Genomic DNA, 21,865 nt, shown 5'->3' with positions numbered 1-21,865 from the left:
TTTTTTTTTCCCCTTTTTTTTAACCATGCATGCCTTCTAATGACTGTGCCAGAGGCAGCAGCCCTACAAGAAGCCTCCAAGGCATCAAATCGACGGTGTAAACCATGCTTCCCAACTTGTTCAGTGGTATGCATTAAGTCATGTAATTCCTTATTATCTGCACAGGTGGAAATGGAAGTTAACTTTTGTTTTAAAACAGACAGAAGAAATTGCTGGTATTTCAGCATATGAACCTGACAGTTTAAAGCCCTAACAGATAAAGTAGCAGAAGTGTACACTTTTTTGCCCCATCTTTCTAAAGATCTGGAATCCTTCTCAGTGGGAATGGGGTTTTTAGAAGAAGCAGCCTTAACTCCCTTAGGACCCTGAGAAATGGTTTCAGGGTCAGCAGTAGGATTCTTGTATAAAAACTGGTGGGAATCAGGAACCCTATAATATCTGTCTGGCTTAACAGGAGCTGGAGGAAAAGAGTCAGGAGTTAAGTTAGCCTCCGAAAAAGCATCATCCACAATATCCAAAATAGGAGGAATAGCCAGGGTCTATGTTAGAAGAAAAGAAAAATCCCAAGTCTTTTCTTAGATTCCGAGTACTCCTGTCCTTCCCAGTGAAAATGTTCCCTCATTTCATGCAAAGTTTCCCCAAAAGAGAAATCCTCAGGGGGAGAAGCTGAAGGAATGGATTCCTCAGCATCAGAATCCTCATAAGGAGGGAAAGAATATTCCTGGTCAGAAGAAGAAACTGAAAAAACAGAAGCCTGATCAGAGGAGTCATAATACACTTCCTGCCTTGGCCTTTTATCTGGAGGTGGATGTGAACCCCTAATCATAGTAAGTAAGTCTTCAGCCATCTTGAGTAACTATTTCTGAGACTTGGGTGCCTGATCAGAAGAGGCCTGTGCTGCAGTCTTTGATTTGGAAGGAGTCTTTGCCTTTATTAGAAGTTGAGTAGGTCTGAACACCCCTTTGGAAGCCAGTACCTGCACAGCGGCTCCGGACCCATCTGAAGGAGCATTGTCCTAAGGTCCTGCAACAGAAATATTCAAAGGCCTAGTTGGCTCTTCGTGGAAGTCCGTTTCGGCCATCGGTTCCGAAATAGCCGACAGGGGCTGCAAAAGCGCCTCACTGACGGCCGAACCTGAAGCTGGCTCTGCTTGTACGATATAGTCTGATTTGGACCTCGGAGGCCTGTCTTTGTCCTTGCGTCGTTTGTGAACTCCGGTAGCCGGAACCGTATCCGATGACATTTTGTAATTAAAACGCCTACCGAAGTAATGAAATGCAAAATCGTACCTTCGTTTAATTGTACGTTGATTGAATCTAGCACAAAACCGACAACTAGCTACATCGTGGTCACGACCTCAGCAAGGAATAAGGTAAGAATGAAAATCCTTATGAGGCATTTGCTTCCCACATGAAATACAATTATAAACTTTTTCTGACATCGGACTGGAGCAAGAAAAAAAGTTTCCCCAACGGGGTACTTAGCTTTGAGTAGGAGAAGAAAGTCTTCGGACTGAAGTACGTTTAGAAAAAATTGTCAGGAGTCAGCCGACCGGCACTTGCGAACTGCTATCACCGCATGGTAAGAAAGACTGGAGAACATGGCGTCGGCTGTCAGCTTTGTACTCCTGGTGCTCTGACGTCAGGTAGCATGGCTGAGCAGCCGACGCCGGATCCAGACTTTGGGATTCTGGCCGACCAAGGACTGCCTGCCGGCAGGGGAGAACCCTACAGTCATGACTGCAACAGTGAAACACGATGAACATCACTGGGTTCACAGACAGTGCTGAAAGACTTGGCTTGGACATTCAGCTGAGGACCTAACCCTACAGCTGTACCAGTGGGAAGTCTTATTGTGGACCTGAAGAGAGAGAGATACAGAGAAATCCAGACCATAGGCTGTGTATGGTCCGTGTGTGCTCTTAAGGGAAATTGTGCTTGATGCAGAGAGGTCTGCATCTGGAAATACTGAGTGCATCCATTTGTATTCCAAGTGCACGTCCCTCTTCAGTATCAGTAGTGAGGATTCAGGCTCCTGGATTACTGGCCCAGAGTGGGGACGTAACATATTGGTGGCCATCACTTGCTTGTAGCAGTGGTGGGCATCACATTTCCCTTCAAAATAAACAGAATTGTTCATCAACATAATATCCATAAAATAAACCATTGTGTTAATATCCTGGGAAGGTAACTGCACTGATTCTGGTAAAAACTCATGGAAACAGTCAAGCCCAGTATCATTGGGTATGACCGAGAAAACATGTTTTAAATTCAATGTAATAAAAAAATTCTTACAGAAAACATTTTTCAACATATTCAGAAAAATCCCAAGATTCTTTACATAAAGAATCTCGCCCTGCCCTATCAGACCTCATCATCTCTACTCTCCTAAGCATAAACTATACCTCTTACACATCTACAAACCAAACAAAAACACTGGGAAACTGTTATACACCCAGGCTGTCGCCATGGCCTAGAACAAACTACACAGTACAGAACTACACCTCTTAGACATCTATAAACCAAATAAAAACACTGGGAAACTGTTATACACCCAGTCTGTCGCCGTGGCCTGGAACAAACTACACAGTAGAGAACTACACCTCTTATAGGTTCATAGGTTCATACTAGGCTATCTGCCCTAGGGCATTTATAAGCCTAGCCAGAGTGTGTTTGGCTTTCAGCACCCATTTTAAATTAATTTTGCTATGCCCTTTTTCGAGGTTAGTATACTGTGCCTCTGTCTAACAGTGACACAGAAGTGATACCTGGGGTAAACCTACGATCTCCCATCCACTCATCAAGATTCCTCTTGAAGAGAGTCAATGAGGGACTCTGCCTAACCTGGACTGGGATTTTATTTCAGAGTGAAGGGAGCCTCTGGGTTATGAATCTGTCCCTCCAGCATGTCCTATTTATTTCAGTGCTGAGGTTCAAGACTCTCGAGCGCGTAGCTCAATGGGATTTGGATTTTCTGAGGTGCAGCATGTCCATTAATTCCGGGTTGGACATGGCTTTATACATCAGGCACAGATCGCCTCTGAGCAGGCAGTATGCCACTGAGTAGAGCTGGAGTTTCTTTAACTGGGCAGCATATGGCATCTGTTTGAGCCCTTTGATCATCTTGGTGAGGTACTTTCGGGGTCTTTCCAGTTGCTGCAGGTGTCTGTTAAGGTACATCCCAAAAGGGGCATTGTACTCAATTATGGGCCTGATGAGGGATAAGTAGAGAGGCACGATGACCTCCCCTGATCTAGATGTGAATCCCTTCATGATTAGGTGGGCTATATAAAATGTTTTTCTAACCACTTTGGCCATGTGGTTGTCAAATGAGAGACTGCTATCAACTTGGGTCCCCAGGTCTCTAATTACTTCTTCTGTACTTAATGGATTACCACCTATGTGGTAATTTGTCGGCACTTTGTTTTTGCCAAAGGGGATGACCATACACTTTTTGGCGTTTAGCTTGAGGCCATGGCTCTGGCACCAGTTGTCTGTTTCTATGAGGCCCTTTTGGAGGATGCTTGTGTCGGCTGGAGAGTCGATTACGGCACCCAGTTTGCAGTCATCTGCGAACTTGGTCAGCCATAGTCCTTCCGTGTTGGCCTGTACCTCCGAGAAATATATACCGAACAAGAGAGGTCTCAGGACTGAGCCTTGTGGGACGCCACTTGTAACTGGTTTGGAGTCTGTAATGGCTCCAGCGATTCTAACCATGTGGGTTCTGTCCTTGAGCCAGTTTGCAACCCATCTAGTGACTTAGGGGGTTATATTTAAGCTGGTGAGCTTATCTATAATGCCCTAGTGGAGTATTGTACCGAAGGCTTTTGCGAGGTCCAGGTAGGCTGTGTGGACCACCTTCCACTCGTCAATGGCCTTGGTGACTGTTTCGAAGAAATCAACCAGGTTTAAGAGGCAGGATCTGCCCTTAAAGCCGAACTGGGTAGAATCCAGTGTCTGTAGGTCCTCAATATCTTTATTTATGAGGTCCATGATGATCCTTTCCATAGCTTTGCAGACCAAGCTAGTCAGGCTTATAGGGTGATAGTTTCCAGGATCCGTTGAGGCACCACCTTTGTGGAGAGGGACCACTGTTGCTGTACACCACTCTTTGGGTACATATCCTGTAGTAAGGCTGAGATTGAACAGTAGTTTTATGTTTGGGTTTAGCTCTTCTTGGAGTTCATGTAGGACGCAGCTCGGGACACCATCTGGTCCCATTGATGCTGTGTTTTTTGCTTTGGAGAGGGCGGCTCTTACCTGAGCATCTGAGATGTCAGGGGGGCAGCACTCTGCTGGGATAGATATTTGCCCTTTTGGTGGGGGGAGGGAGTTTGCACTGAACCTGTCAGCTAGGATGTTGGCAATCTCTGTGGGTTCGGTGTATTTTTTGTCATTTTGGACTAATTCTGAGCAAATCTGGGAATTCCCACCCAGGTTCCCAACATAACTAAAGAAAGCCTTGTGATTATCCTTTGTGTCATGTGCAATTTTTCTCTCAAAGCTGGCCTTAGACGATTTTATGAGTGCCCGTAGTTTTTTGCTAATACTGATCAGAGATGCCTTCCCTTTTTGGGATTTTGCTCTATCATGTAGTAGCTTCCTCCTTCTATTGTATAGTTTTGTTTATGGCTGGGGTCCACCAGACAGGACGTCTGCCTTTGGTGGATTGGGTCTTGGCTTTATTTGGGATTGCATGATCCATGCATTCCTGAAGGTGTTCATAGAATGCGTTTATAAAGGATTCTGCGGTCTGGGCCGTATTTTCCACAGGCCCGGGGGCTTTGAAAGATTCCACCTCGGTTTTGAGGAGTGTGAAATTTGCTTTAGAGAAGTTTTTCACTGTGGTTTTCTGGGCAGGGGGTGGGGTCGGGATGTGAATATCCAGTGAGATTAGTTTATGATCTGATCTTACCAGTGAGAGATACACTTCCGGTCTGGAGCACAGAGTCCCCATGTTGGTGATGATCAGGTCCAGTATGTTTTCCCCTCTTGTGGGAGTGGTAACAAGTTGTTCCATAGCATTTGAGTTTATAAATTCTAGGAACCTTTGGGCTAGGGTGTTGGAGCTAGAGTAATGCTCCCAGTCTATGTTTGGGTAGTTGAAGTCGCCCAATATAAAGGTGTTTGGAGAGACCTTCATATTTTCCAGTGTTCTCAAGAAGGCCGAGTGGGGTTCCTGAGTTTGGGAGAGTGGTCTGTAGTAGGCTATAAACTGGAAGGCAGTTTTACCCACTGTTAGTTGCACATGGATAGTCTCTGATATTTCATGCTGTGCCACCAACCTGGAGGTGTGGGTATCTTTGACGAATATTGATACTCCCCCTCCTTTTGTGATTCGGTCCAAGTATAACCTGGTAGTGCTGGGGTGCTCTCGGGAGCCTTGAACCAGGTTTCTGTTACTGCACAGATATCGATGTTCTCCATGCTAAGGAGAGTTTTGAGTGCGTGCATCTTGAGGTTTAGACTTCTGGCGTTCAGTAGCATTACTCAGTTTCTTATCCCTTGTGATACCTATGGAGGTGGGTTTGTCTTTTGAGCCTTGCCTAAAAAAGGCACTATGGGAGTAGCAAGAGCCTTTGCCAATATCTGAAAGCCCAGGGGTGACAGGTGCAAGCCGTTCCTAGCGAAGCATCGTGGCTTGTCGAGCATGTCATCCCAGGCTGACAGGCATTGGATCCCCTTTGAATGACACCAATACTTGAGCCAGTTGTTGAAATTGATCATCTTGTCTTCATATTGTGGCATCATTCTTGGTGAGGGTAAGATGCTACTCAAGGTCAGGGTCATACCAGCCTGGGCTATATGCTCAGAGAGCTCCTCTATGTCTCTTTTCTTGTAGTCCAGGGAGCAGTGGCGGCTGGTGACTTCAAATCTAAGGGGGGCTGCAGGAGACAGCTGAATGGGTGGAGGCCAGTGGGAAGGGGTGTGGCCAACTAGAAAGGGGAGGAGCTATACTCAAAACCACAAAAACTGGAACTTTAATTAAATACACTGCCCTGGGTGTTAAACCGTCATTATGAGAGTACAATCAAGACAATGTGAAGTGTAGAAGAACAAAAATATTTCAATGCATTGGCTGCATGACAGCTTACTTAATATCTAGATGGAAACAAAAAGGCGGTGAGACATGAAAAAATAAATTATGTTTTAAATACATTACTGGAATGCCAGTCAAAATCAATCAAGTACAAGAAAAACAAGCAACACTCAACTCAAACCACTTCTCCTTGCACTGCAGTTCTAATTATAATTTATATTCAACTTTATAAAAAGTATCAAGTAACATGCTGAAAGTAGCGATCTCTGTGATATCCCCACTTGTAAAAAAAAGTTTCTTATCCAAAAAAGACCTGCTGCCTGACAACTATCTACTTATTTCATTGGGAAAACATGATCAAAATAAAAAATGAACAGCAAACAAGAAACAAGCTCAAGATAAATTGCTTAAAGGATTCCTGCACAAGTTATGGACCACACATGATAGATTGGCATTCTGTTTAGTTTATGGGTAAAGCCTGCAAAGATGACTGCAAGTCTCCAACAAAGGTAATGAGCTTCTTAAAATACTGTAATTCTGTCCTTTACTACAAATACTGTCATATGCATTTCAATACCCAAGGCTTATATGTTATCTAGTTACGTAAGTATTCTCTGCATGGCAACAACAAAAAGGCTTTCAATGTTGGTAATTCTTTAACAGTAAGCTTGCTTGCATCTTACAATCTCAGACAAGCTCATCTGATGGTCATGAAAGCATAGCTACTTAAACACAGAGCAAAGGGCACTTTCTGAATAATAAACATAATCAACAGTATAAAAATATGACAGAAAACCAGAACATTCTGCAAAATCAAGCAAGGACAGATGAAAAGCCACTGTAGTACTTGTGTCTACCTTGGAAGGGGGGGGGGTACTCTGCACACTTAAACTGCATAACTGCTTTTTGCCTTGCTTGGACACATCCAGAGTCACTACATGGGGGAGTGGGGTGCAACAAATATGTCAGGACTTGAAATGTCTCTGGCTAACTACAATGGCCCCGACACACTTGTCATACCTCTCAACCTCAGAGCAAGAAATCTGGACAGAGCCATACACAGAAGGTGGACAAAAGCCCAAAAATAAGGACAATATTTAAAGATTGCTCTTATCAACTTTCTAATAGAATAGTAGGTCTTGCATTAGTATGAATTTTCTGAAGGGAATGAAATCTGAAACTCAAATGTTTGTCATTTTCTTACTTCAATCTTTAATGATTTGCCACTAATTTACCAGAAAACCACAATTTTATGAAAAACGGACAAAAAATGTGATGCAAAAATATAAAATAGCCACACAATACAGCTGGGAACCTGTCAAAGGGACACTTTAATATTAGTACTGTTAGCTTAAGCAGCTGACAAAATAAATTAATCTACATGCATTTATGAAATAAAAGTAAAAGTAATCTATAACTCTGATTATTACAGTTACTTATTAATTGTAAACCCTCCATGTTTTCTTTCAAAATTGTCATTTTGCAGAGGGATTATTAGAGGGAGAGCAACATTTTGAGCCAAAATCGAGGACAGTTGAGAGGTTTGGTTATGCCCTATTCTATAAAGCAATTTGCATGTACCGCTCAATCTGTTAACACAGGAAATCTGGACAAGGCTAAATATATTGAAGAAACACAAACAATACTGAAATTGCTATTGTATAAACTTAGTTGATAGAACAACAGGGCTTGCTTTAGCATGCATTTTTCTGAAGGTTAAGAAGTCAAACTCAATGTCTGTCATTATTTAGTGACTTAATTCCTAAATGATTTCCCAGAAAACCACACATTTTATGAGGAACAAACTAAAAATAAGAAGCAAAAAGCTATTCATTCTGTGAAAATCTGGACAGTTGAGAGGTATAGTTCAGCCAAGCCAGGGCTGTCTGAGTTTGCCATCCCTCCCCCTCACAAAATCATGGTTGAATGGAGCCACCCCCTGCAGTCATGCCAAAGTCCCATTACTTGGCTATTTCGCCCCATTTACCATAAACACTAATGTGCATACTGCTTTACTTCTATGATGATTTGGACTTCATTTGAAAGTTTTATTTTGTATTTTACAACACAAACACTAAGACATCTGCTAAACAAAGCAATGCAATCTCACAATGAAAACAGACTTAGCATTAAAACTCTGCTCTTGAAACTCACATTAATTGAAACAGCAGTGAAATCCACATTCAAAGAAAATACATTTGGGTAGTAGAAAGATTAACTTTGGGCTGTTTTCAAATGATAGGTCCCTTGCACACAAAACACACGTGTTGTGTGATATACCTTCCTGATTGTATTAAATTATATTCCTTGTATAATACAGTACAGTTGTTAGAGGGGGGTTTAAATTTGTTTTGTACATTTTTCCAGTAAACAATGAAACAAAATGCATGCACCAATAATGACAAAACTGCCCAATTGAGAACATTTCCATCAAAAAACGTCTACTCAAACTTATACAATCCACCAGTATCAGAAAATATGCACATTCTCTGCAGAAGTAAGTCATCTAAATAATTCCACATTAAAGAGTTTGGTAACTAATTAAGAGGTAGCTGCTAGCAAACAACTTTATATTTCATTGTTTCATCTATAAATAAAGTGCCTGTTGCCCCTGAGGAATAAATTGCCTATATTACATTTAAAAAAAAAAAAAAAAAAAAAAAAAAAAAAAAAGATAAGCTAGTAATATTGCAATAGGAAATGGATGGCAAACTGATAACAGGTTCATAGTTATTAGGTATCTTCACCAAAGAGGACATTCTCAGTACGGCAGCATCCATCCCTTGTGGGAATAGAACCAAGAGTCTTCTGCATCAAAAGGAAGTACACTACATGCTGTGCTATTAACAATGCAAGCAGGCTCACTAATGGGGGACTATAGTCCCAAAAATAGAGAGAAATTTCAAATATTCAACTTATAAGCTTAGAAACTTGCTAGAATAAAAGGTTTTGTGTTACTATGTACTTTCTGAAGAATATGAAGTCTGAAATTCAAATGCCTGCCAATTTTATTTAACATTTGTTAACCAGGAAAGTCTAACTTGGATCAAAAAACAATATCCAGCAGAGGCCCAGGGAGAAATAATGCAGACACATGTCTTTGTAATATGGGAAGACACAAGAGCAAACCCACACAAACACAGGGAGGACATGCAGACTCTATACAGAAGGCACCCCAGCCAAGAATCAAACCAGGGAGCCTGTAGCTGTGAAGCAACAATGCTACCACTGTACCATCAAATATCAAAGAATTGAAACATTCAGAAACCACAGACGTTATAAGGAACAGAACAGAATAAAATATGAGGCAGAAAATCTGCAAAAAAAAATCCACAAATAGTGGTGGATAGGGAATTCAGGCTCGTTACCTGCCCTCAAGGTACAGGGTTCAGGACTAATCTCTACCCACACACAGGTTCTTTCTAGCCACCAGTATAAAACAACTGGGACATTTCACACACAGACACACACACACCAAAATGGCAAGGTGACCCATTCGTTCATTCCTAGAAACTCTGTTTACAGCAGAATGACCTTAAACACAGCAGAATTACCTTAAACACAGAACTCTCTTCACAGCAGCAGACAGCAAACTCCTCACACTTAACTCTCCAGCATGGCAATAACTAAAGCAAACACTTAGCTTACCCTGTTTGTAGCAAACTCCGTTCACAGCAGCAGCACTCTTTAGCTTTGTTCAAGGCAGCAAACTCCTCACACTTAACTCCAGACGGCCTAAAGCAAAGCTACCCTGTTCATAGCAAATGTCCATTCACGGCAATAACTCAAGGCACACAGCAAACTCCTCCATTCAACTCAAGTCCAATGTCCCATTACTTGGCTGTTTCGCCCCATTCACCATAAACACTGCAATGTGCATACTGCTTTACTTCAACGATGATTTGGATTTCATTTGAAAGTTTTATTTTGTATTTTACAGCACAAATGCTAAGACATCTGCTAAACAAAGCAATGCAGTCTCACAGTGAAAATAGACTTAGCATTAAAACTCTGCCCTTGAAACTCACATTCATTGAAACAGCATCGAAATCCACATTCAAAGGAAATACATTTGGGTAGTATAAAGATTAACTTTGGACCGTTTTCAAATGATAGGCCCCTTTCACACAAAACACACGTGTTGTGTGATATACCTTCCTGATTGTATTCAATTATATTCCTTGTATAATACAGTACAATTGTTAGAGGGGGTTTTAAATTTGTTTTGAACAATTTTCCAGTAAGCAATGAAACAAAATGCATGCACCAATAATGACAAAACTGCCCAATTGAGAACATTTCCATCATAAAAATGTCTATTCAAACTTATACAATCCACTAGTATCGGTAAATATGCACACTCTCTGCCGAAGTAAGTCATCTAAATAATTCCACATTAAAGAGATTGGTAACCAATGAAGAGGTTGCTGCTAGCAGTTTTATATTTCATTGTTTCATCTATAAATAAAGTGCCTGTTGCCCCCGAGGAAAAAATTGCCTATATTACAAAAAAAAAAAAAAAAAAAAGATAAGCTAGTAGTATTGCAACAGGAAATGGATGGCAAACTGATAACAGGTTCATAGTTACTAGGTATCTTCGCCAAAGAGGACATTCTCAGTACGGCAGCATCCATCCCCTGTGGGAGTAGAACCAAGGGTATTCTGCATCAAAAGCAAATACACTATATGCTGTGCTATTAACAATGCAAGCAGACTTATTATAAGCAGCACTAAACTTCTCTTCCCAAGCAGCTCTCAGCTACTTTTAAAATCTTCTCGATACTCAACTGTATCTCTCAACTTCGCAGCACAAGAAATCTGGAAAAAGCTGAAATTTATTGGGGTGACAAAAGCCCCAAAACCAAGAAAACATTAAACATTGCTTGTATAATCTTGGAAAGCTGCTAGAATAAAAAAAAAATGTTGTGGGACCACCATACATTTTACTGCCCAGTTTTGAACCCAGGTCCCTCTACAAAACACTCAGAGTAACATACCACCATGCCAAATCAGCTGTTTTGTGAAAGAGAGGAAGACTGAAACTTAAATGGCTGCCATTTAGTGAATTCAGTTCTCACTATAGCTGTCGGCTTCTTAGCACAAAACAGTTGGACAAACCCAGTAATGGGGGAATACAGCCCTCACACATATTCAGTGAATTCAGTTCTCGCCATAGCTCTCAACCTTAGCACAAAAAACCTGGACATAGCCAATAATGGGAGACTACAGTCCCAAAAATAGAGAGAAATTTCAAATATTCATCTTATAAGCTTAGAAAATTGCTAGAATAAAAGGTTTTGTGTTACTATGTACTTTCTGAAGAATATGAAGTCTGAAATTCAAATGCCTGCCAATTTTATTTATTTAACATTTGTTAACCAGGAAAGTCTGACTTGAAACAAAAAACAATATTCAGCGGAGGCCCAGGGAGAAATAATGAAGATACGTGTCTTTGCCATATGGGAAGACACAAGAGCAAACCCACACCAACACAGGGAGGATATGCAGACTCGATACAGAAGGCACCCCAGCCAAGACTCAAACCAGAGAGCCTATGGCTATGAAGCAACAATGCTACCACTGCACCATCAAATATCTATGAATTGAACCATTCAAAAAACACAGATGTTATGAGGAATAGAACAGAATAAAATAGGAGGAAAAAAATCTGCAAAAAAATCCACAAATGGTGGTGGGTAGGGAATTCAGGCTCTTGTTACCCGCACTCAAGGTGCAGAATTCAGGCCTGACCTCTACCCACACACAGGTTCTTTCTAGCCACCAGTATAAAGCAACTGGGGCATTTCACATGCACACACCAGAATGGCAAGATGACCCGTTTGTTCATTCCTAGACACTCCGTTCAGAGCAGAATGGCCTTAAGCACAGAACTCTCTTCACAGCAGCAGACAGCAAAATCCTCACACTTGACTCTCCAGCATGGCAATAACTCAAGCAAACACTTTCCTTATCCTGTTTGTAACCAACTCCGTTCACAGCAGCAGCACTCTTTAGCTTTGTTCAAGGCAGCAAACTCCTCACACTTAACTCCAGACAGCCTCCAGCAAAGCTACCCTGTTCATAGCAAACTACCGTTCACAGCAATAACTCAAGGCACACAGCAAACTCCTCCACTCAACTCAAGTCAGCAGCACTCTTTAGCTTTTTTTCACAGCAGTTAACACAGCTTTAGCTTTGTTTAGCTTTGTTCAAGGTAGCAGCAATAAATCAGACACAGCAACCCAGCCCAGTCAGACACAGCAACCCAGCAGTTAACTTCAAGGCAGTAACCCGCCTGAATGCACAATTCTGATTTCTGGTTCCTGGTTCCTGTTGCTCGATCCAACATTCAAGACTGCAGACCTTGCAGTCTGATCCTCTACCAGTCTATGTGTTTAGCACTGCATAGACTTTCGGGGAATTAGCAGTCTGCTGCCTTCTTCCTGAATCGGGACTGTGAAGGCTGCAGTCCAGATTGTGTTATGTGGGAAATCTAGGAATGTACAATTGTGTGGTCACAGCTGGGGGGAGGGCTGCAGTCCTATTTCATGAGCCGCCACTGCCAGGGAGGTACGTCTCTGGTCATTCACACCAGCATGGACAATGACTGAGTCATATTTGTACTTGCCTTGAAGTGACCCGAGTGCTTGTGTTATGTGGCGGATCCTAGCGCCTGACAGGCAGCTCACCATGACCTTCTCCTTGTTCAGCCTGGTGAGCGGGACGTCAGTGTGCCTGACGATAGAGTCACCTATTACAAGTGTATCAGGTATGTTGTTTAGCCTTAAGGGTTGTGACTGTTCGGCACACCCGCTTTGTGAGCTATGTGTTGCACATGTTTTGTTTTGGGGTAGCGGTTGCTTGGGTGTCTGCTTTGGAGGTCTCTGCTGCTTAGGCAGATTTTTATTTAGAGCCTCCGAGTATGATTTTGTGTGTTTATGTGTTTGGTTTGCTGTCGTGGTAGGTCTACGTGAGACTGGAATTGTAGTGAGTGCGGTTTCCTTCTCCTCCTGACTGGTTACGCCAGTACTGAGTTGAGAGAGCTTAGCCTCCAGTTTGGCTATATGGTTGCATCTCTCACATGTGTTGGAATTTGTTGGGAGGAGGAGAGGGTTGTCTGTGTACATGAGGCAGTTGTAACATTGCCTCAAGATTCCCAGATTCACCAGCTGGACCGGACAGGAGATTGACAACTGACCTTTAGACATGCTAGAATAGTGTTGGGAATTCCTTTATAATTGAAAAAAGGGCCAATGGTGAACAAGTTACTCAAGGGGAATTTGTGACGGTAGTGCTTTTAATTTTTTAGTGCTGACTTATATAATTGCTTTAGTGAGCAAGTGCCAGGTAACTTAAATGCAATGTGTTACAGGTAACTTACACATCTATAAACCAAATAAAAACACTGGGAAACTGTTATACACCCAGTCTGTCGCCATGGCCTGGAACAAACTCCCCCTTTCTCTAAGAACAAATAGTAATCCCCTCAACTTGCAAAAAAATGCAACATTGCATTTACATCTTAAAGCATTAACAGCTTGGAGTGAATAAGTTTTATATTGACATGTAAGATAAACTTAATATCAGGAGCAAAGGACTACAGGATAGTCATTGTCTGGTACATGTAGAAATTTGCTTGCGTTAGGTATTTTACAGCATGGCTACTGTTAGCAGTCGGTAGTGCAATCTTTTCAGCTCAATTACCATAAAGGTAAAACTGGCTTGGGCTACATAACTCAATTTGAGCTGGTGCTCCACCCAGTTATCTTCTAGGTACTGTCTTATTAGCATTTAGGGGTAAAAACGATAATTCTACTTGAGCTCTTTGACTAAATTATATTTCACGGTACCTGAGCAGATTTGTTTTGTAGTTTAAGGCACGTAAACGTTTTGAAATCTTGCATGCTAAGATTGGACTACATTTATATGATAGATTTACTGATGCAAATTCCATCTGTCCTAGCCTGTATGCATCACCCCATGTCTAAACTGATTTTTCTCCCTCTTCCAGACCACTCATGACCACTCTTTTCAAAAAGACTTCCCCTATTCCACCAATAAAATAAGCAGATAACAGAAGCCAGCCAGCAAAATTATTGGACCCTGCAAGGAAAACAAAAACCTAAGTTGAAACTAGTGCATGTATGTTAAAAATCTCAAACATATGCTCCTGATATAGTGACATTAGTTGTTGTCCAAACTACTGTAGTGGGTCTTTAGAGTGCTTTAATGCTGCAGTACGGTAAAGCAGTAAGCGTCTCCTCCCATATTTACTAACTTACAAAAGTTTAATACACCTCTTCAACCCCCTGAGTGTACCTTCCACCTCTTCCTTCCCTTCCTGACCAGTCACCAACTTCCAGAGCGAAAAACACCTATTTATAGCTCTGTAACTCTTCCTGCTGTATAAACCACACATTTATCCTTACTTTCTCTTGCTAATTACCCCATTTCTCTTCCTGCTGTATAACCTGCAACTTTCTCGATTTTCTTCTCCTGCTAAATAGTCCATAGATTTTACCTCCACAGGCTATAACTTTAAAGCAGATGGCTGTTCTTCTCTTACCACTGATAGTCTTCCAACCACTCCAGTGTCTTGGACTCCTGGCTCCACTCACTCCGCTCCCCTACCCTACCCCCATATCAATTACATTTATACTTACAGACCACACCCATCATCACATCCCAATCACCTCTCACACCGCCCTTCACATCTGCATAGCTACACACTCCACTCAATCATTACCATTTCACCTCTACTAAACCATCCAACCTACAGACACCACCCTTACACTCACCCCACTCTCTCTAAAGCCTACCAAGAGGAACTGCACACAACAACCCGACTACCTAAAGCTGTACTCCAGTCGTTAACAATCTTCTCTCTTTTCCTACTTTCCTGCCTTTCCTCTTACCACACCCACCTTCCTATCACTACCCCACCCCAATGGCAAACTGAAGCTATATCAAATACCTTAAAACTAAACAACTTCCCTTATCACCCTTTTACCTTGTCCACCCAGTCTTTCTTTTACTTACACAAAAAACTAACAGTCAAAGCTAACCCTTACGCTTCTGTAAAACAAACTAACATAATACACAAACTATCTAAACTCTACCTTTACCTACTCACAAAACTCACCTGCTGTGGTGACATACAACCCAATACAGGACACAAAGCATTAACCAACACTAACCTAATTCAGGTAGATCCCCTTTACCACAGACCTACTTCATCTCTCCTCTTACTGAACATAAATGCAAGAAGTACAATTAACAAAATTCAAGAGCTACATGGCCTACTAGCTCTATATAAACCAGAAATAACAGTACTAACAGAAACTTGGCTTAAATCAGACCACAATAATGAAATTACACCTCCAGGCTATATTATAATATGCACCGACATTAGAAAAGGGAGGTGGCGTAGAAATATAATTCCAAAATCACCTCACCTTAGAACAATTGGATTACAACTGCCATGAAGTTAAACACATATAACTAATTCTTGCCAAACTAAAACTTAACATCAACAAACATATAATTATTGCAGATGGCTATATCCCACCAGGCAATAACATGACAATTATGGAAAGCCTACTTAACTGGATCTCTAACTCCTTACTACAAGAAACCATACTATTAGGAGACTTTAACATTGACTGGCTTAACTGCTCTAACCATAATTCATCCACTCACATTAACCTTCACGGATTTACCCCAATTATATCTACCCCAACCAGAACAGACAAAACTTCCAAACGTGAATCCATCCTAGTCTGGATTCGGTTATCGGACCCCACTCTAGCAAAGCAATCAGGATGTCTCCCTGATCGTCTAAGTAACCATCAACCAACCTTCCTAATTAGAAATAGACCTCAACACATTAACCAACCCATCCTCAGAGTTGTTCCCAATAAAAAGACTTTTATACCTACTAACATCACAAATGCACTAAAAAGCTGCAACTGGATCCCCCTAAGACAACTTCCTCTAGATGAAGCCGTAAATTACTTTAACTGTACCTTCCTAAAAATCTTAAATCATCATGCTCCCGTCCGAACCATAACAATAAAAACAAATTATGCCCCATGGCTAACTAAAGATACACCAAAATACAATCAAAGAAAGAGATAAAGTTTGGACCCAATATCATAAAATCAAAACTACCACTCACAGACAAATATATTTAGAACTCCGTAATAAGGCTAAAAAAATTAAATTTGATAAAATCAACTACTACAAAACCATGCAAGAAAAACATGCTCACAACCCTAAAATATTCTAGGCCATAATAAATGGTATAATACATCCAGGAAAAGCCTCCACTCCAACCCCAGTGCTACCAAACCACCAGGACAACATTACTACTCAATTTAACAAATTCTTTACCAAAACCGTTCAAACTCTTGCAAAAACCCAAAACGCCACTACCAGCCCCACAACAGCATGTTCCCCTACTCAGCCAAATACAAAACAAAATAATGATATATAGCTTTTCCCTACACCCTGTACCCACAAAAGTAATCCTTAAACTCCTAAAAAACTCAAACCAACCATACTAGCAGCTGACAACCTACCTGCAGATTTCCTTCAAATAGCAGCAGAAGCAATAGCCTATCCTGTATCCATTCTCATAAATAGATCACTAGCAAAATACAAGGTACCCACCTTATGGAAAACATCATATATTATTTCACTCCATAAAGGAGGTAAATCCTTAGAACTCGCCAACTATCGCTCACCTTTATCAAAAATATTAGAGAGAGTTGTCCAATACCAGCTACGACATTACCTCCTAGAAAACGGTCTACTCTCCAAATCTCAGCATGGCTTTAGGCCCTCGCATAGCACCACCACAGCACTGCTATCATTCACTGATATAGTTAACCACCATAGAAACAAGGGACTATTCGTATCTTCCATATTCTTAGACTTATCAAAAGCCTTTGACATGGTAAACCACAGCTTCATACATTTTCTAACCTAAAGTTAAGCACCTCTTCTATATCCTGGTTCACTAGCTTTTTGTCAGTCAGCAAGCAGTCCTTTGGCTAGACCAGCTGTCCCCTCTACTACCAGTATCCACAGGAGTCCCCCAAGGGTCTATCCTAGGCCCACTGCTGTTCTCACTATTTACCAACCAAATCTCTTCTTCCTCACCCACCACATCCATCGTACAATATGCAGATGACACAACCCTTACATCTGCCACCCCACCTTGACAGAACTCCAAACCCTAACCCAAAATAGCTTTACTCTAGCCGAAACATGGTTCACCAACATTAAACTTATTCTTAATCCCCCAAAAAAACTAATTATTTTTGGTCCCAGGAGACCCCTCCCCTAAACAATAACTTTACTATTAACATATTTGACATCCATACAGCTCAAACCATCAAGAAATTAAACAAAAAGCTAGGGGTCCTCTACAGGAATAAACCGTTTATGACCAAGCAAACTATCGCAAGGACACATACAACATACATTGTTACAACAAGATCGCCAAGTTTGCTACTGAAGCCTCTTACAGATCCCACCACTGTCTTGCCCTTAAGCAGTTCAAATGGCTTGAACTGCCTCAACTACTTCTAGTCAATCAACTCTCAATAGCTCACAAGCTCTACTACCTTCCAAAAAATACAGCGGCACTCCAGCATCTAATCCAGCCTCACACTTCAATAAGAGCCTTGAGATCCAGTAGCCAAAACCTCATAAATGTCATTAAACATAAAAATGACGCTGGTAAAGCTCTTTTTGCTTGCACTATTGCCAGGACCTAGAACTCACTACCAAGCCAAATAACCTCGACTAGATCTACTACTCAATTCAAAAAGCTCCTGAAAACCACTACTTGAATAACTGGCTTTACCCATGCTACTCCCCTGGTTAACTCTCCCAGTACACGGCTCTAATAATCTAACTTAGGGTTTTTACACCTTAAATTTTCCCTGGAAATTCTGATAAATATTTCCCCTGAACAGCTAAATATTAGATAATTAACCATTACTAAAAAAAAAAAAAAAAAAAATAATTCTGCTGTCTTAATGCCTAATATTAACCTACGTTCTTTATTTTTCTAAATAACTTGCAAAACTGCACATTACAGTATAGAAAGTTGGACATTGCTATGTGTTTATTAGATGTCTAGAGCTGCTTATGTGTGTAAAATTTCCTTGTATGTAATGTTCTTGGAGCTTTTATCCCCAGGCCTCCGCTGAAAATGGATCTGTGTCCAGTTGGACTTTACCGGTTAACAAATGTAAAATAAAAAACTTGTAAAGGATCAATTTACTAAATCCTGGACATTCCCCTGACTCACTCCCACCTAAACTAATCCTTCCCCACTTCCCCTTTTCCTGCTCATCTCTTTAACTTTCCCTCAATCTGCTCATCCCATGTCCTTCGATAATCTTCCAACTCAGAATTCCTCTCTGATGGTAACAGTCATGCAGAATCTAACATTCACACTACATTTTATACAGTTAATTTGTATCATGTCTATTTGAAACCACAACTTTTGTTATTGTATTCTAATAGGTTCATATGCAAGATGCATTTTCCTTGCATAAGTGTACGTATCTACATGCTAACACTTTAATGTCTTGCTTGTTATGTAAGTGTTCTCTTTGTGGAGCTTTTCTTCTCAGGTCTCTGCTTAAAAAGGGCTCTGTTGCCCAGTCGGACCAATCTGGTTAACAAATCTTCAGTTTAATATGCAGGTATTTGGCAAAAGTGAGAGTTTTACATCTCCCTGTGTCAACAATAAGGCACACGGGGAATCTTCTACATCTTTATGAATATTGGAGATTCCAAAATCACTGGAATCTGTGTTTTTCCACCTTTAAGAACCTATAAGCATCCCCATCAATCTGACCCTGCACACACATTAATTTTGCTGTAGGCACTATTTCATTTTCGATACCTCCTCATATGAATCAGCATATAGTAGATAATTCATCTTGTTGATATAACCCATATTATTCATCACCACCAACCCACCCCCTAGACTGGTTTAATGATCCTAACATTTTTAATTTGACAAATATTTGTCAATAGCTCCCCTTCAGTTTTATTTAATTTGACAAATATTTGTCAATAGCTCCCCTTCAGTTTTTGGCATATTGTACCAGGGAGCACTTGCTCTATTGTACAAAACCTTGCAATGTCAAATTCACACACTTTTTCAAACATCTGGATCACTGGATGAAGAGGGAGTTAAAAGTGCTTTTATGCATCTTAGTTACTGACAATCACCTTGATCTTTAAAAATCAAACAAATTCAGTTTCCTACTAAAATGCTTTAAATCAAATCAAAATATCTGTAACTTGTTTCTCATGGGGATGAAAATATACCCCTTATCCAATAAATTGGAACAATGCTGTCCAAGTGAAAGATTATTAAAATGACATTTTACAGTCCATTGAGTCACTGTAACAAACGGGATAGATCACCAGATTCTGCCCTTTGAATAACTCCTTACCAAACAACTTGATTATAACCAGTTACGGTGCTTGGGCCGCGTGTCCAATGGCTGCATTCTTACTTCTGCTTGATTTTTTTTCTTCCTTTTGGCCTGGCGAAAGGGGAGCCATTCTCACTAGCTCATCTTGGCATATTAGGACTATACATTTTCATAACTTGTGGCTTACACACTTAACTAGAATTGTTACAACTTTAGCTTTTTGTAGGCGAGCTTCGATATTCCTTCCCATTTAAATATCTAATCTCTCTACTTCGTTTTTTCTACTTATTAACTTCAATTTCATCACAAGAGTTGTCCACCTGTCTACAAATATTAGAATATTTGTTCTTAAAATTACCAAACAATGGTCACCATGTCTTTATGCAAATCTGACCCATTGATCAACCCAGTGGGGTATTTCCAACAGCATAACCCCTTAAGCACCTGTTTTACCTGCATACGCTCCAAGAAATTTTCATTTTCTAATCGTAATGTCCTATACTTTGAAAGATTTATCGCCCACTAAATAAAAATCTGTACCATGATGCAGTAAAAATAGGGGAACATGTAAAAAAGCAATTGTTATGATCACCAATGCTAATCATAGGGCTATTAAACAAATAGTAGAAAACACGCTTTTATTCAACAAGGACAATTTGTCAAGTTGGGAAACAAACCTAGCACTCCGTATAAAAGGGGGAATAGTTTTAAAAAAAAAAAATCACTTAGCTTGACTCTTTCTTGAAAATTCCAGGCTTGCCCATCTCTACGTCCTACCAAGCCAGAACTATACTAGAGGTCAGAAGCACCAGAGGCTGGTCAAGACACAATACATGAATGGGTAAGGAGAGGTGATGAAAGGCTAATAGCATCTCGAGATACCAGGCGACATACACATCTGGAGAGATAACAGACAAGTGCATGTTCTGTAATACACAACTTGAAACAACTGCGCACTGTTGCTGGATGTGGGCACTCAAGGCTGAGGGTCTGTATACTGAATGGTACAATAATGTGGCAAGAATATTGCATTGAGGATTATGCAAGAGGAGTTTCCCAAGGATACAGTAATCTATTGTAGTAAGGCTAACTTCACCTGGGAAAAACCTTCTGGGACCAAACAACCAGAGGAGCAATCCTTTATGTTCTGGGGATTAGCATACAATCCCTGAATGCCACATCAACAGCCTTCTATTCCTAATACAGTAACAGCTTAAATGCTAGTACCTACCTGTACTATCAATCTAGTTCACACAGGTTTACACCAGAACAACAAAATGTGCACTGTTGTAGTACAAAAAAATGTTAATTCTAGAAATGTAGCTAGTACAGGCCTTCACATCATGGCTGGACGCTGACACTCCGTGACAGTTCTACAACGTTACTAACCATCAGATGCCAGTCCTGACTACAAGTGACAGTGGGATTTTACAGTCTCCCCACCAACATCTTCTTAAGATGTGATGTGGTAAACAGGACGGGGAAAAAAATTACTACTTCAGTAGACAGGGGAAGAATCTCTACTCTTGCAGACATAGGAGGAATCAGTCTTACTTAGTACAAGCCTTGTTCCGTCCACCACAGACAACTGTCCCTACATGGTTTTAATGAAGATTCAAGTCTTGTGTGCTTTAATCATTCTGTGATGAAAATTAGTGCTTGCTTTTCTTTTCAGATAGCATCCTTTTTGGTAAATATTTAATCTTTTTTAAAGTTTTCTGATAAAGTTAAAACAAATGGGTCACGGCATGTAAACTCTCAGACTTCCTACCTAAATCAAAAAGTCGTCCAGTGTCTACAATTTATATCACGACTCTTAAAATATTCAATGGGGTGAAAAGCCTTTAAGAGGGTAACAGAATAATTTTATGTAAAACAAAGACTGTATGTAGTAATGCCAAAACCTAAGCCTGGGAAACTAGTGACAAACCCCAACGAACACGGTATAGTAAATCCTTCAGTCTCTACAGCTTGTCTCCCACTAATGGACACAGTCTGCATTTGCAGGCTCCTACAGAAATCGGGAAAGTGACATTTGCCTGCAGGTACTTACCAATCATATTAGGAAATTATGCAGTAATCATCCTCAGAAAGAACATCCATATCCACCCAAAATGAACTGGGTATCCCGTAGTCAACTCTCACACAGACGGATGGGCTCATTACCTTAAGAAAGGATGTTTAGGTGTGATCAGCTTCAGAACAATGACAGGTCTTGAATAACAAAATATTTCAAACAGGAAGAGGCATTCCGATGGAAGAGGTTCAAACAACAGGTTTGGAAACTGCACTAACTACTCAATATGGTCTGTTGACTGCTTAGCCATGTAATATCTAATTAACGCACAGTGTTGCTTTTG

General features: G+C 40.7%; 1 protein-coding gene across 2 annotated transcripts in view; it reads right to left on the bottom strand.

The window, feature by feature from the left end:
* KIF21B (kinesin family member 21B) overlaps positions 1–21,865 on the bottom strand; it is a 1,412,490-nt gene that overhangs the window by 381,322 nt on the left and 1,009,303 nt on the right. The window lies entirely within an intron of this gene.

The sequence above is a fragment of the Protopterus annectens genome, chromosome 7.part0, assembly GCF_019279795.1.
Source record: "Protopterus annectens isolate FY-2018-M chromosome 7.part0, PAN1.0, whole genome shotgun sequence".
NCBI lineage: Eukaryota > Metazoa > Chordata > Ceratodontiformes > Protopteridae > Protopterus > Protopterus annectens.
Note: the sequence above shows the minus strand (reverse complement) of the source record. Positions and strands in the feature narration are given on the sequence as shown.